General features: G+C 49.6%; 7 pseudogenes; all 7 read right to left on the reverse strand.

Moving 5' to 3' along the window:
• Positions 1-758: 758 nt before the first annotated feature.
• Positions 759-878, reverse strand: LOC143958627 (5S ribosomal RNA; annotated as a pseudogene).
• A 95-nt stretch (positions 879-973) lies between these two features.
• LOC143958581 (5S ribosomal RNA) lies at positions 974-1,092 on the reverse strand (annotated as a pseudogene).
• Positions 1,093-5,035: 3,943 nt separating this feature from the next.
• On the reverse strand, positions 5,036-5,154 carry LOC143958792 (5S ribosomal RNA; annotated as a pseudogene).
• Positions 5,155-8,087: 2,933 nt separating this feature from the next.
• On the reverse strand, positions 8,088-8,206 carry LOC143958475 (5S ribosomal RNA; annotated as a pseudogene).
• A 321-nt stretch (positions 8,207-8,527) lies between these two features.
• On the reverse strand, positions 8,528-8,646 carry LOC143958319 (5S ribosomal RNA; annotated as a pseudogene).
• Positions 8,647-8,966: 320 nt separating this feature from the next.
• Positions 8,967-9,085, reverse strand: LOC143958648 (5S ribosomal RNA; annotated as a pseudogene).
• Positions 9,086-9,407: 322 nt separating this feature from the next.
• On the reverse strand, positions 9,408-9,526 carry LOC143958353 (5S ribosomal RNA; annotated as a pseudogene).
• Positions 9,527-15,845: the final 6,319 nt, after the last annotated feature.

Consider the following 15,845-nt stretch of genomic DNA (forward strand, 5'->3'; position numbering starts at 1 on the left):
ATTAAAAAAAATGGAGGACTTGATCCTCACATCACAAGGTAAACAAGAATTTTTTAAACAAACCTGAGACATCTGGAATACCTTTATATTCTCGCTGGAAGGATGTCGCCTGCTATCGCCTTAGTGCTCTGAGCTTTCCTTGACTGGCCCCTTGGACAGTGGCTGCGATCGTGTCTCGTCCCCTCTTCTCCTTTTCTGATGTTTCAACCCTTCTCTTTTCGGCCTTCCTCCCCTATCTCTCACCCCCTCCACCCCCTCTCTCTTTTGGAAAGAGTGGAAAATTGGGAATGACGGCCCCACACCCCCCTCTGGATGGATTATGCCGGAGGGACCTGGGGTTTGTGTGACCCTGGATCTTGGTACAGTACTTTATCCGTGCCTCGAATCATTGTGATTGATGGAAGGCAGACTCACAGTTGCGAATATACCTGTATCAAGTATTGTTCAGCTGCTTTTTGCTCTGTATTTCTCTGTTGCATTATGTACTCGGGGGACCGTCTTCCCCTATTTGGAGAAAAAAATTATATTTGAAAAAAAAAGAAGCCTACGACACCTGGTATTCCCAGGCGGTCTCCCATCCAGGCATTAACGAGGCCGGACCCTGCTTAGTCTCCAAGATCACATGAGATGGAACAGATTCAGGGTGATGTGGCCGTAGCCAATATCTTCAGGCACTCTCAACTCTCTTGACAAACACCAAGATGGTCACCTTGGAAACAAGCAGAAAAAAATAGGTCAATGGCCACAACATAAAAAGAAGCCTACGGCATCTGGAAATCCCAGGCGGTCTCCCATCCAGGTACTAAACTGGTCCCAACCCTGCTTAGCCTCTGAGATCAGATGAGATTGGGCTCTTTCAGGGTGGTGTGGCCGTAGGAGATTTCTTCAGGCACTCTCAACCTTGACTAACACCAATATGGTCACCTTGGGAAACAAACAAAAAAGTCAAGTCAACGCCAACAACATGAGAAGAAGTCTACAGCACCTAGTATTCCCAGGTGGTCTCCCATCCAGGTATTAACAAGGCCCGACCCTGTTTAGTCTCTGAGATCAGACGAGATCTGGTGCTTTCAGGGTTATGTGGCCATAGGCGAGCTCTTCAAGCACTCTCAACCCTCTTGACAAACACCAAGATGGTCACCTTGGTAAACAAAAAAAAAAAAAACAAGTCAACGCCAACAACATAAAAATAAGCCTCCAGCACCTAGTATTCCCAGTTGGTCTCCAATCCAGGTACTAGCAAGGCCCGACCCTGTTTAGCCTCTGAGATCAGAGGAGATCGGGCGCTTTCAGGCTTATGTGCCCATAGGCAATCTCTTTGGGCACTCTCAACCCTCTTGACAAATGCCAAGATAGTCACCTTGGGAAACAAGCGAAAAAAAAACAGGTCAATGTCAACAACATAAAAAGAAGACTACGGCACCTGGTATTCCAAAGCCATCTCCCATCCAGGGACTAACTAGGCCCAACCCTTCTTAGCCTCAGAGATGAGAAGAGATAGGGCTCTTTCAGGGTGATGCTGCTGTAAGCGAACTCTTTGGGCACTCTCAACCCTCTTGACAAATGCCCAGATGGTCACCTTGGGAAACAAGCGAAAAAAAACAAAAACGAATCAAGGCCAACAACATAAAAAGAAGCCTACAATAACTGGTATTCCCAGGTGGTCTCCCATCCAGGTACTAACCAGGCCTGACTCTTCTTAGCCTCCAAGATCAGACGAGATTGGGTGCTTTCAGAGTGCTCGGACTCTTTCCCCATCACTAATGGGACGAGGCAGGGGTGCCCTCTGTCTCCCCTAATTTTTATTCTGACACTGGAACCACTTATGTGTCACGTTCGGAATGACCCGAATATTACTGGCATATCCAAACCCTCGGCACACCACAAAATTGCGGCGTACGCTGACGATCTAATTTCTTTCGTCTTCAATCCACACATATCGCTTCCCAATATACTCGCGACTCTCCAGCGATATGGCAGCCTATCAAACTATAAAATCAATTGCACCTTTGTCTGTATTGAATATATCGGTCCCGGATGGTGAGGCCAAGAGGCTACGCTCCGCTTTTCCATTCTACTGAGCTGAAAAATCTATACGTTACCTGGGCGTTGACATCGCAGCGGATTTGGCGCAATTGTACCCGCTTAATTTTGTCCCTCTCCTGAATAGACTGAAATCTGATTTGGGAAACTGGCATGCTTTAACACTGACCTGGTTCAGGCGCTGTAATGCATTCAAAATGACGGCCCTCCCGCGGATTTTATACTTGTTCCAGACATTACCAATCCGGTTACCCCCAATTTTTTTCAGACAACTGCAGGTGCTGCTCCGGGACTTTATTTGGCCGCGCAAACCGCCCAGAGCCCGTTTGCAATTGCTTGCCAGACCAAAGGACAAGGGGGGTCTGGGTCTCCCAGATCTGAGACAATACTACAGAGTGACTCTGCTAGCGAGAGTCGTTGATTGGCATTGTAATGGCCCACACAAGCAGTGGGTGGAGATGGAGATTGAGGATGGATCCATTCCCCTATTGACCTCCCCGTGGCTCCTGTCCTCCCTACCAAAAGACCTCAGAGGTCACCCCGTAGTGGGAGCTACGTTGGCTGTTGTGCGGAGGTTGTTACGCTGCACACACATTGCTCCCCTGCCGTCACCAATGACTCCGGTTATAGGTAATCCAGACTTCCCACCGGGATTTACCAACAAGAAACTGCAACAGTTGACAGTGGTGGGGAAACAGCGTCTGGGAGAGGTGTGGCCCTCGGGAGGGCTTCCGACCACGCAAACTGTCGCCAAGCTTTCTGACCCTCTGCTTGACTTGTTTAGTGCTTATCAACTTCATCACTTTCTTCTGGCCATACAAAGGGCCCCCTACACTCCTAGAGACCTGACGCCCTATGAATCCATCTGTCACAAAAAGGAACCTGTGCGACACACCCTCTCCCTCCTGTACAACCTATTAAGTAGTCAGGAGGAGGAGTCGACCCCCACCATTTATCCACAAATGGGAGAGGGACTTTGGCATCACATTTACCCCACAACAGATAGGAAAGATCCTGACATTAGTACATAAAGCTTCCATCGCAAACCAATATCAAGAATCAGGATACAAGATAGTCTCACGCTGGTATAGAGTCCCATACCTTCTGAATAAAATGAATAGATTGATCCCGGATGTTTGTTGGAGGTGCAATTCAGATACGGGGACCATGGGACACATTTTCTGGGCATGCCCGGCCTTGAGGAACTTTTGGGTGGAGGTGACCGAGACGATAAAAACTCTCAGAAATGTAGATATCGCAGACAACCCAGCAGCGTGCCTTCTACACTTGACCGAACAGCCTGTTCGAAAATACAAAAAAACACTCCCGATGCAACTACTGAATGCCGCCCGGGCCTGCATTCCCACACTGTGGAGGCAGCCTCAGCCCCCCATCCAAGGTGCTGTGGTATTCCAAAGTCAATCATATTCTCCGGATGGAAGAATTGACCGCCACCCTTCACAACACTGAAGAGGCATTTAGTGTTACATGGAGGCCCTGGAGGTATTTTTCTGGTACTTGAGACTACATTCGGGAGGTGAGCAGCGCCCCTGTCCCAGAAAAAGACTGAACATCTAACGTTTACCTACGTAGGCCATGTCTGCCCTGGGTGGCATCCCCCCCCCCTCCCTTTTTGTCTTTATTTTTCTATTTTTCCCTGCCGCCACCCCCCCCCTCCTCTCTCTCCGTCTTTGCACTCTCTTCTTCCCCCGTCCTCCCTTTTGACTATGCCTTGTCTCCTTACTAGCCTTTGGGACCCAGAAGAGCCCCAGGGTTCTGGACACGACCGGCTCATATTTTACTCTGGTTCACATAGGTCATGATAAGCTGGCTCGCTGTGGTCCCAGTTGCTCTCCATGATTACATTTGTCCGAACAGGGCTGCATTAGTTATACTGTACTACATGTCCGAGGTGGGGTTTCTCTCTTTTCTGCATGAAACTCTAGGACTCCCCTCTGAGAACCCAGAGTTATCTGGCTGCCTATTTTTTGTTACCATGTAATTGTGACCCTGGGTCATGCTGTATGGTTGACTGTTATATTTATGTTGTTCTACTTATACTTAATAAAAGAATAAAACAAAACAAAAAAAAATAAGTCAATGCCAACAACTTAAAAAAAGCCTATGGCATCGAAAAATCCCAGGCGTTCTCCCATCCAGGTACTAACCAAGTCCCAACCCTGCTTAGCCTCTGAGATCAAATGAGATTTGGCTCTTTCAGGGTGATGCAGCCATAGTAGATTTTTTCAGGCACGCTCAACCCTCTTGACAAACGCCAAGATGGTCACCTTGGGAAACAAACAAAAAAAAACAAGTCAACGCCAACAACATAAAAAGAAGCCTACCGCACCTAGTATTTCCAGACGGTCTCCCATCCAGATATTAACAAGGCGCGACCCTTTCTAGCCTCTGAGATCAGCGGAGATTGGGCGCTTTCAGGGTGATGTGCCCATAGGCAATCTCTTTGGGCACTCTCATCCCTCTTGAAAAATGCCAAGATAGTCACCCTGGGAAACAAGCGAAAAAAAACAGGTCAACGCCAACAACATAGAAAGAAGACTACGGCACCTAGTATTCCAAGGCCGTCTCCCATTCAAGTACTAACTAGGCCCAACCCTTCTTAGCCTCTGAGATCAGAAGAGATAGGGTGCTTTCAGGGTGATGCGGCTGTAAGCGATCTCTTTAGGCACTCTCAACCCTCTTGACAAATGCCAAGATGATCACTTTGGGAAACAAGCGAAAAAAACAGGTCAACACCAACAACATAAAAATAAGCCTGCAGCATCTGGAAAACCCAGGCGGTCTCCCATCCAGGTACAAACCAGGCCCAACCCTGCTTAGCCTCTGAGACCAAACGAGATTGGGCGCTTTCAGGGTGTTGTGCTCGTAGGCAATTTCTTTGTGCACTCTCAACCCTCTGGACACATGCCAAGATGGTCACCTTGGGAAACAAGGGAAAATAAAACAGGTCAACGCCGACAACATAATGAGAAGCCTACGGCACCTGGTATTCCCAAGCTGTCTCCCATCCAGGTACTAACCAGGCCCATTGCTGCTTAGCCTCAGAGATCAGATGAGATTGGACTCTTTCAGGGTGATTTGGCCGTAGGCACTCTCTTTGGGCACTCTGAAGCCTCTTGACAAAGGCCAAGATGGTCACCTTTGGAAACAAGTTAAAAAAAACAGGTCAAAGCCAACAACATAAAAAGAAGCCTACGGCATCCAGTATTCCCAGGCGATCTCCCAATCAAGACACTAACCAGACCAGATCCTTCTATGGCACCTGGTCTTCCCAGGCAGTCTCCCATCCAGGTACAAACCAGGCCTGACGCTGCTTAGCCTCTGAAATCAGACAAGATCGGGTGCTTTCAGGTTGATGTGGCCGTAAGCATTCTCTTCAAGACACGCCCAACCCTCTTGACAAACGCCAAGATGGTCGCCTTGAGAAACAAGCAAAAAAAACAGGTCAAAGCCAACAACATAAAAAGAAGCCTATGGGCTTACAGCGGACCCTAAGAGATGGGACCCACTAGCTCTGTCATGGTTCGGACGCTGTAATATGAACGCAATGCCACGACATCTGTATCTACTACAAGCCTTACCTATCAAAATACCCCAGACTTTCTTTCATGCGGTTCGCTCAATCTTTATCAAGTTCCTCTGGCGCGGAAAACATATGCGTATTGGTAGGGCAATGCTGTTGCGACCGAAATTGCGGGGAGGTATTGGCTTCCCGGACCCTGCTCTATATTACACAGCGACGCACATGACACCGGTGGTTGACTGGTGCTGGTGTTCTGCCATATACTGTCCGGCCATGATATAGTGTCTGCGCCGTACTGCGCATGCCCAGTACGGAGCAGACGAAGCTTCGGAAAATCTCCGAAGCCGAACGGTAGCCCCACCATCCAAGCGGACATAGGGTTGTGAATATTAGAGGGCCCCTCGCAGGCGAGCTTCGCTCGCCACGCTTCGGGCTCGGCCTCACTGCGCTCGGCTCTTTTATATTCTTACTCTATGTCCACTTGGATAGTGGGGATAGAACCTGGACTCAGTGCGCAGGCGCCGTTCATGCTCGGCAATTTTCGGAATCTGTGTTGCTGTGTACTGCGCATGCGCAGCACACAGCGGACACTATCCGATGGGGGACCATATGTGATAAGACACCGGCATGGGGAACTGAAGCTAAGGGTCAAGCTAGAGCAGGAGATGGTGCGGGTTCCACTGACTGGTCTGCCTTGGGCGGGGAGGCCATTGGAGCCCTGTGTGACTACTCACCCGTTAATTGGCCCCTCGCTCGCCGAGATGGATAGTTTTTTTCACCTTTCCCACCTGACTAACTTTCCTTCTCCTATGACCCCAATTATTGGACATTCTAGATTCCCTCCGGGCCTGTCTGACCAGGCCTTTACCAGGCAAGCCCCCCGAAAGGGCTTCTGAGAGCAGCCCTATTTCTTGGACCCACGGGCTTGATTCCCATGGGGACCATACTGCTAGAGCAAGTACCTGTTGCATTGGATAGCTGGAGAGCTAGACAGCTAATCCATTTCCTCGGATCACTACCTAACCATTCGTTCTTCTCTAGACAATTCCACCCCTTCGAGGAACTTTGCCTGGATGATTGCCCAGTTCGTGGTTTCCTCTCTAGGTCCTACCAAATCCTGACAGATGCACAATCCTCCACGGATCCACCCTTCCTAGCTAAATGGAAAAGGGACTTACAAACTACATTCTCCAAACCACAGAAGGACAGAATACTCTTTTTCGCCCATAAGTCGTCACTCTGCAGTAAATATCAGGAGATCTCATATAAGCTGATCACACGCTGGTATCGTACACCGGTGGTGTTGGCCAAAATATTCCCCGGTCAATCTGACCGCTGCTGTCGATGTGGGCAACAGGCTGGCACCATTCTCCACATTTTCTGGGAATGCCCTAAATTACAAACATTCTGGCAGCCTGTCCTGAGACTCATCCACAAGTTCACAGACATTTCCTTAGCCAATGATCCCACAGCAGTTCTTCTCAATCTAACTCCTATGTCGAGAAAGCGTTATCATAAGTCCATCTCCTCAATGCAGCTAGGGCCTGTATCCCAAGTCAGTGGAAAGAGCAATCTGCTCCAATGGTGACCCAGTGGTTCGCAAGGGTAAATGATATTGAACGAATGGAAGACCTGACTGCCACAATGAGGGATAAAACGGAGGAGCATGGGAACAGATGGTTCTACTGGACCCAGTTTCGCTTTTCGGAAGAATACCTCCGCGAGACATAGTAAGCTCATGGTGATCGTTGGAGATCGCTGTTCCAAACGTTGGACAGCTGATGAGCTGGTGAGCCGAGGGTGTCTCTTGCTCCCTGGGAGGGGACCCCATCCTATCCACTCTACCCACGACACCCCCTTACCCCTTCTTTTCCTTTTCTGCCATTTCCTTCCCCAATCTTCTCTTTCCCCTTCTCCCTCCTTTCAGTTCTACTATTTCCCTTCTTAACTCAAAAAAGGGAAAAGAAAATGGTATGTTCCGACCCCATTTGACTACTACACAATACTCTTCCCCTATCTATGGATATCTAAACTCTTCGAGGATAGCAGGGCTAGTATCAATAATATTTTAAGTGGTAGAGGATCCCAACGAGATGGAGCTTTAATCTCATCTTGATATGACCGCAAAGCTGTACACATGCTATTCTCCTCTGACTTCTTACCATTGGCTCTGATATCCATGCAATATGATCGTTTGTTTGTAACTATTTGTATCACACATTCTGTGAAGTTGCCTTTGCATTGTATGTTGCATACTACTAAATAAAAAAAAAAAAAAAAAAGAAGCCTATGGCACCTGGTATTCCCAGGCAGTCTCCCATCCAGGTACTGTTTAGCGTACTGTTTAGCATCCGAGATCAGACGAGATTGGGTGCTTTCAGGGTGATGGGGCCATAGGTAATCTCTTCGGGCACTCTCAACCCTCTTGACATACGCCAAGATGGTCACCTTGGGAAACAAGTGAAAAAAAAAACAGGTCAAGGCCAACAACATAAAAAGAAGCCTACAGCACCTAGTATTCCCAGGTGGTCTCCAATCCAGGTACTAGCAAGGCCCAACCCTGTTTAGCTTCTGAGATCAGAGGAGATCGGGTGCTTTCAGGGTTATGTGCCCATAGGCAATCTCTTTGGGCATTCTCAACCCTCTTGACAAATGCCAAGATAGTCACCTTGAGATACAAGCGATAAAAAACAGGTCAATGTCAACAACATAAAAAGAAGAATACGGCACCTGGTATTCCAACGCCATCTCCCATCCAGGTACTAACTAGGCCCAACCCTTCTTAGCCTCAGAGAAGAGAAGAGATAGGGCTCTTTCAGGGTGATGCTGCTGTAAGCGATCTCTTTGGGCACTCTCAACCCTCTTGACAAATGCCAAGATGGTCACCTTGGGAAACAAGCAAAAAAAAAAAAACGAATCAACGCCAACAACATAAAAAGAAGCCTACAATAACTGGTATTCCCTGGTGGTCTCCCATCCAGGTACTAACCAGGCCCGACTCTTCTTAGCCTCCAAGATCAGACGAGATTGGGTGCTTTCAGAGTGATGTGGCCATAGGCAAACTCTTCAGGCACTCTCAACCCTCTTGACAAACACCAAGATGGTCACTTTGGGAAACAAGCGAAAAAAAAACAGGTCAACGCCAACAACATAAAAAGAAGTCTACGACACCTGGTATTCCCAGGCGGTTTCCCATCCAGGTACTAACAAGGCTCGACTCTTCTTAGGCTCCAACATCAAACGAGATCGGGTGCTTTCAGGGTGATGTGCCCGTAGGCAATCTCTTCAGGCACTTTCAACCCTCTTGACAAAAGCCAAGATGGTCACCTTGGGAAACAAGTGGAAAAAAAAACAGGTCAAGGCCAACAACATAAAAGGAAGCCTACAGCACCTAGTATTCCCAGGTGGTCTCCAATCCAGGTACTAGCAAGGCCCAACCCTGTTTACCTTCTGAGATCAGAGGAGATCGGGCGCTTTCAGGGTTATGTGCCCATAGGCAATCTCTTTGGGCATTCTCAACCCTCTTGACAAATGCCAAGATAGTCACCTTGAGACACAAGCGAAAAAAAACAGGTCAATTTCAACAACATAAAAAGAAGAATACGGCACCTGGTATTCCAACGCCATCTCCCATCCAGGTACCCACTAGGCCCAACCCTTCTTAGCCTCAGAGAAGAGAAGAGATAGGGCTCTTTCAGGGTGATGCTGCTGTAAGTGATCTCTTTGGGCACTCTCAACCCTCTTGTCAAATGCCAAGATGGTCACCTTGGGAAACAAGCAAAAAAAAAAAAAACGAATCAACGCCAACAACATAAAAAGAAGCCTACAATAACTGGTATTCCCAGGTGGTCTCCCATCCAGGTACTAACCAGGCCCGACTCTTCTTAGCCTCCAAGATCAGACGAGATTGGGTGCTTTCAGAGTGATGTGGCCATGGGCAATCTCTTCAGGCACTCTCAACCCATCTTGGCCTTTGTCAAGAGGCTTCAGAGTGCCCAAAGAGAGTGCCTACGGCCAAATCACTATACTATATATCTATATCTATAATAATAAATAGAAAGGCCAGTATGGTGGCCTGAAATTATGGGTGGAGCCCGGTGGTATATAAGCAGCCGTTCGCCCATCCTTCCTCGTCGGTTCCAGTGCGCGATATCTGATACGTCAGATATCAAGGGCCGACTATCCAGACCAGACGCAGTGAGCCTGTTCGTCAGCTCCCGCGTTATTCGTCTCCAATTTTTTGACAAACCGTCTCTCATCCATCAGCATCCGTAGGTTTTCGCCGTCGGAGTGTCGTTGTACCCGTCGAATTTGTCGCTACGCCTCGGGCCGGCTGTCGCAGGTAGGGCTTCGGCACCCTCTTTTCATTATGTTTTCGATGTACCGTCATCATGCTTATACTCACGAGCCGCTCGGTCCTTTCATATCGAATGTTTTCGGTGGCCCGCTCGGTCCTTTCATATCGAATGTTTTCGGTGGCCCTTTCATATCGATGTAGTCGTTATCATCATTCGACACGTTCGATTTCGCCACGTCAGGCGATTCATTCGCAGGTACAGCAGTCGAAACCGTTCGACTGCCCGAGCATTTCTATTTGTAGCGGTCGAATCGTTCGACTCACAGCCGACTGCTTGTTACGACAAGGCAAACAGTCCGCACGTTTCGCTTGGTCTACTCCAGTTCGAATATGTCTCTTCATTCATGCAATTGTGTTATGTGTCTCATTTTTCATCTCGTTTCATTCATTTCAGTCCCAGTCATTTCTACTGTCTCAAAATCATTTCTGTCACTAGTCGCGCTCCGGCGCGAATCCTGTCGCACCTCCGGTGCACCGATTCGCTTTGAAGTGCCCCAGGGTTCGGCCTCATTTCTGTACATGCTCCAGAGACTGAATCACTCGCAGGATCACGCACGGTCCCCGATTCTTGTCTTTGTCATGGCATACCATTTCTGTCACTTATTACGCTCCAAATCGAGTCTTGTCGCATTTCTCTATGCACTGATTCGTCCTGGTGCGCCCAGCTGCTACGCCTCATTTCGGTACATGCCCCAGAGACGGATTCTCTTGTAAACCTACAGATCAGTCCTTGAATCCTGTCTCTGTCATGGGACATCATTTCTGTCACTTATTATACTCCAATTCGAATCCTGTCGCATATTGTTATGCACCGATTCATTCTGGTGTGCCCAGCTGCTACGCCTCATTTCAGTACATGCGCCAGAGACGGATTCTTTGTTGCTACCATCAGTCCAGTCGTTGATTCCTGTCTCTGTCATGGGATATCATTTCTGTCACTTATTACGCTCCGATTCGAATCTTGTTGCATTTATTGGATGCACCGATTCGTCCCGGTGTGCCCAGCTGCTACGCCTCATTTCAGTACATGCTCCAAAGACAGGAGTCATCTGTTAGGTGCATGGGCTCGTCTTCTGATTCCAGTCGTTGTCATGGGTTTCATTTCATTTCACCTATCACGTTCCGGTACGAATTAATCACATTTACGATCCAATTCGTCCCGGCGTGCCCCAGGATTGGCCTCATTTCAGTACATGCTCCAGTTTCCGTTTCGTGCTCGGTCGCAAGTCTGTGGCATGGCGATTCGGATCTCTGTCATGGCAGATTTACTCATTTCACGTATCGCTTCCCGCTTCGAGTCCAGTTGATTCTTCAATGTTGGATTCCTATCGGGGGGCCCTTGCTCGTCAGCCTCATTTCACAAAAAAAAAAAAAAAAAAAAAAAAAAGGAAAAGAGGGGGGAAAATATATATATAATAAAGGGGGTAGGGGGGAAGAGAAGAGAAATTTCATCTGTTTCTATCATTGGTGTCATTTTCCATCTCATGTCTGAAGTCTCACCTCCACTGTTAGCTAGCCTTCATCAAGTGCGAGTCTCAAACAAAAAACTTCACCTTCATCTCCTCAGGTCAGTCGAGTTCAGTAGGTCCAGCCTGCACCTGGTCGGACGGTGCCTCCTTCGGTAAACATAAATCATCTAGGGGGAAAACGCCCTTCAGCAAGCATCCTTCCTTAAAACAGGTATTTCTGTAGGAGTCTCCAACCAGTTATAATCCATGTCACCCCTTGTAGGTCCGTATTAGGAGAAAACCCGGATCAGAGGGCGTAGCCTCATCAGACCCACGTTCTGTTACCATGTCCCAGGCTGACAGCGAGGACCTCACGGCTCCATTATCCCCATCCGTTTCAGAAAATGGCAGTCAAAGGGCCTTCAGAGCATGGACCATTCCCAGGCTGACAGCCGAGCTGAGACGCAGGGGCGTCCCCTTTCCAGCAACAGCCAGAAAGGCAGAGCTTTTCCGGCTCCTGTTTCCTCCCCCCGCGGTGGTGGAGGCTTCGGCTCAGCAGGCCTCATTGGGCTCCATCGCTTCCTCTATCTCGCAGCTCCACACCCTGGTGTCGTCCCTCACTACCTCGATGTCTGATCTACAGGGCCGAGTGGCCCTCCTCGAGACCCACCCCTCTGTTTCTCCGCCAGAGCCAGCATCCCAGCCAGCTGTTAGTCTTCCCGCAGGTATCTCCGGAGGTGCACCAATAGTGTACCCATCTCATTTGGTGTCAGCAAACATCAGAAAAGATATATTAGAGGGCAAGGACGTCAACTTGGCTTCTCTTCTGATCTCGATTCACGAGCTGGCAGAGAATAAGGCGTATACTTGGGGGGACGTATCAGTGGTCCTCAAGGCCAAGGATCCCAGACTAGACAGGAAACTCTCTATCACCGAGTTTTCCCTGGCCTTCGGCATGATGAGGGATATCATTTGCTCAGCCTCCCCTGGCAGAAGGGAGGAGCTAGATCGGTACCTCCATGTGGTAGTTGACCTGGGGTACAAGTACGGCGGGTTTTCATTCTATGACTATCACCGCTCCTTTTCCGCTAGAGCAGCTGCCAGGCTCTCCCAGTTCCAGACCCCTACGGACTGGAGCACCATGGACACCGAACTGTTTTGCCCCCACTTCGCGGGGCTACGGTCCCCTCTGTGTGCAATATGCCAGTCAGCAACACATACTGCGGCCTGGTGCGCTACCTCAGTGGCAGCCTCTCCCTTCGACGGTCCATCTACCTCGGGTACCGCTCAGAGCCTGCAAGCACCAGCTCGCCCGCCACAGACCGATAAGCTAGGGCGCCCAGTTAAGACCATGGGCGGTGCTCCGATCTGCAACAACTACAACAGCGGGTCGTGTAACTTCAGTCAGTGTAGGCTGCTCCATGTGTGCACCCAGTGCCATAGAGCTCACCCCCGGCTCATGTGTGAGGTCAAGCAGCTCAAAAGGTCCTGACTGAGCCGGCTCAATGTCGCATGGCTTAGTGTCTACCTTTCCAGTCATCCTACCCCCTCACTGTCCACCTTCCTCGTCCAGGGCTTCACAGACGGCTTTCACACTGGACTTGTCTCTCTCCCTCACTGCACGCATGAATGCCAGAACCTACGGTCAGCAGCCACGGATGAACTAGCCATCGACCAACTACTGCAATCTGAGCTAGATCAGGACTTTGTCATCGGCCCTTTTGAACAGCCCCCTTTCAGCACCTGGCGAGTCAGCCCTATTGGGCTTGTCAAGGGCAAGTTCTCTAATAAACTCAGATTGGTTTATGATTTGTCAGCGCCTCATTCCTCCACGGTTCCCAGCCTCAATTCCCTTATTCCCTCTGAGGAATTCTCCCTTAAATATGCATCAGTAGACATGGCCATCCAGGCCATTCTTAAAACAGGCACAGGTACCTGGCTTTCCAAAGCCGACATCTCAAACGCTTTTAAACTTCTTCCCATCCATCCGTCCCTCTGGTGCTGGCATGGAATCAAGTGGAGGCAGCGGTACTACTTTGCCACTAAACTCACGTTCGGGTCCAAAAGTAGTCCTTGGCTCTTCGACACCTTCGCGCAGGCTCTTGCTTGGATCCTGTTACACGTAGCCCAGTGTCAGGAAGTCATTCATTATCTGGATGACTTCCTGCTGATAGAGCCACCCGGCTCTCCTCCACGAGATCTGGGTAAGTTGAGGGTAGTCTTCAATAATCTTAATGTCCCCATCGCCGAGCACAAGGTGGAGGGTCCGTCGCAGGCTATCACCTTCCTCGGGGTCAGCCTAGACACCAACACTATGCAGGCCAGCCTTCCCCCGGATAAACTGACCCGCATCAGGACGGTCCTGAGGGACTTCACTCATGCCAGAACTTGTACCAAGAGACAACTTCAGTCCCTTCTTGGTATGCTTAATTTTGCTATGCGCATCATCCCCCAGGGGTGCTCGTTCGTGTCACGCCTGTTAGCCTTGTTATCCCACTCTCAGGACCCGGAGCAAGTACTCAGCCTGGATTCCGCGGCTATGGCAGACCTAGCCATGTGGGAGGAATTCTTATCTTCTTGGAACGGAGTGTCCCTGTTCGTCCCCTCCGTGTCCGCCCTTTCACCTCGCGTGGTGACCGACGCGGCGGCCTCCACGGGCTTTGCAGCGATCTTTGGCAACCTCTGGCTCGCAGCCCCCTGGCCTCCACAGATACTGGCTATTCCTGGCTTCACTGAGACGTCCTCCCTGTTTGAGCTATATCCCATTGTAGCCGCTGCACACACCTGGGGCCGCAGCTGGTCGGGCCAGACGGTGGTCTTTTCTACAGATAACCTGGCCACTGCGGAGATTGTTAATAAAGGCAGGTCCAGGTCTCTACAGATTATGTCCTTCCTGCGGCGACTGACTCAGCTCTCATTATTGTTTCAGTTCAACCTTCATTGTTCCTTTGTTCCCGGCAAATTTAATCAGGCGGCGGATGCTCTCTCCCGCTTTAACTTTGTTTCATTTTTTAATCAGGTACCCGGAGCCGAACCAACATCAGCAGCTATCCCGGACTGGTCTCAACTGATCTTGGATTAGCCCCACACTTGTCAGCAGCAACGCAACTCATCGATCACTCCCTCTCAGACAATACCCGCAAGGCCTATCAGTCGGCCTGGAGGGCCTTTAGTCGCTTCACATCATCTCACAATACAGAGTCCTCCCGGGTCAAACAAGTCCTTGCCTTCCTTTCCTACTGCCATTCGGACTTGGCATTATCCTTTAACACAATCCGCTTGTACTTGGCCGGGGTACAACACTTCACGTCCCTCCAGGACCCTACCAAGCCCTCCTTATTTACCTTTCACGCCGTCCGGGCTCTCATGCGCGGCATTCAGAAACGTCGGCCAGTTTCCAGCGTCAAACGGCTGCCCATCACAGGCGAAGTGTTCAGGGACATGTCAGACATTTTGGCCTCTTCACCTTTCGGTCTCCATGTCAGTGTCGTCCTGCAAGCAGCCATACATCTGGCCTTCTACGGCTTCCTGCGCCCAGGCGAGTTTACCTGCAGTAGCCCCTCGGCACGTATGCTGTGCAAGCACCATCTAGTCAGGTTCGAGGACCACTTCATCTTGCACTTAGCGGTTTCCAAGACACAGCAGCTTGGCCCAGGGACGGACATACATTTCTATAAGACCTACAACCGCTGGTGTCCGGTTACTGTCCTCTCCCGCTTGTTGACCCTTTTGGCCGATCAACCAGGGACTGGCCCACTTCTACCCTTTCACTCAAAACCTCTCAACGCAGCCCAGTTCATGGAGCATGTCAGGATACTCCTGGGCATCCTTCACCTCAATCCTGCGCACTACTCAGGACATTCGTTTCGCATCGGGGCAGCTTCAACGGCCTCCCGCCAAGGGGTCCCGGTCCATGTTATTAAAAAGTTGGGTAGATGGAAGTCCTCCTGTTTTGCACGTTACGTACCCAATCCGCAGATTGAGATGGCCCAGGCCTTTGTCAAGCTTACCCAGTAACAGTCTGTGTTCAATAAAATGCTTCCCCTACCTGAGTGTTTTGCCCCCTTATTTTGGTATACCGTACGTTAGACCAAGGCACACTTTCAGGTCCATTTCAAGTAAGCGAGTTTATGTTATCCTTGTCTGTCATCCTTATCCGTATCGGTCAGAGGGCTCTACACCATAAATAGAAAGGCCAGTATGGTGGCCTGAAATTATGGGTGGAGCCCGGTGGTATATAAGCAGCCGTTCGCCCATCCTTCCTCGTCGGTTCCAGTGCGCGATACCCGCCCACCCGCCCCTTTTATCAGGCCTTTACTCTAGCACACTCCTCATATGAGTACTCATTTCACCCATTTCATATTTATTTCATTTTAAGGTATGCCCCCTTATTTTGGTATACCGTACGTTAGACCAAGGCACACTTTCAGGTCCATTTCAAGTAAGCGAGTTT

This window comes from Lithobates pipiens, unplaced genomic scaffold (assembly GCF_037356315.1).
Source record: "Lithobates pipiens isolate NorthernLeopardFrog02 unplaced genomic scaffold, aLitPip1_a1.2 Scaffold_61, whole genome shotgun sequence".
Lineage (NCBI taxonomy): Eukaryota > Metazoa > Chordata > Amphibia > Anura > Ranidae > Lithobates > Lithobates pipiens.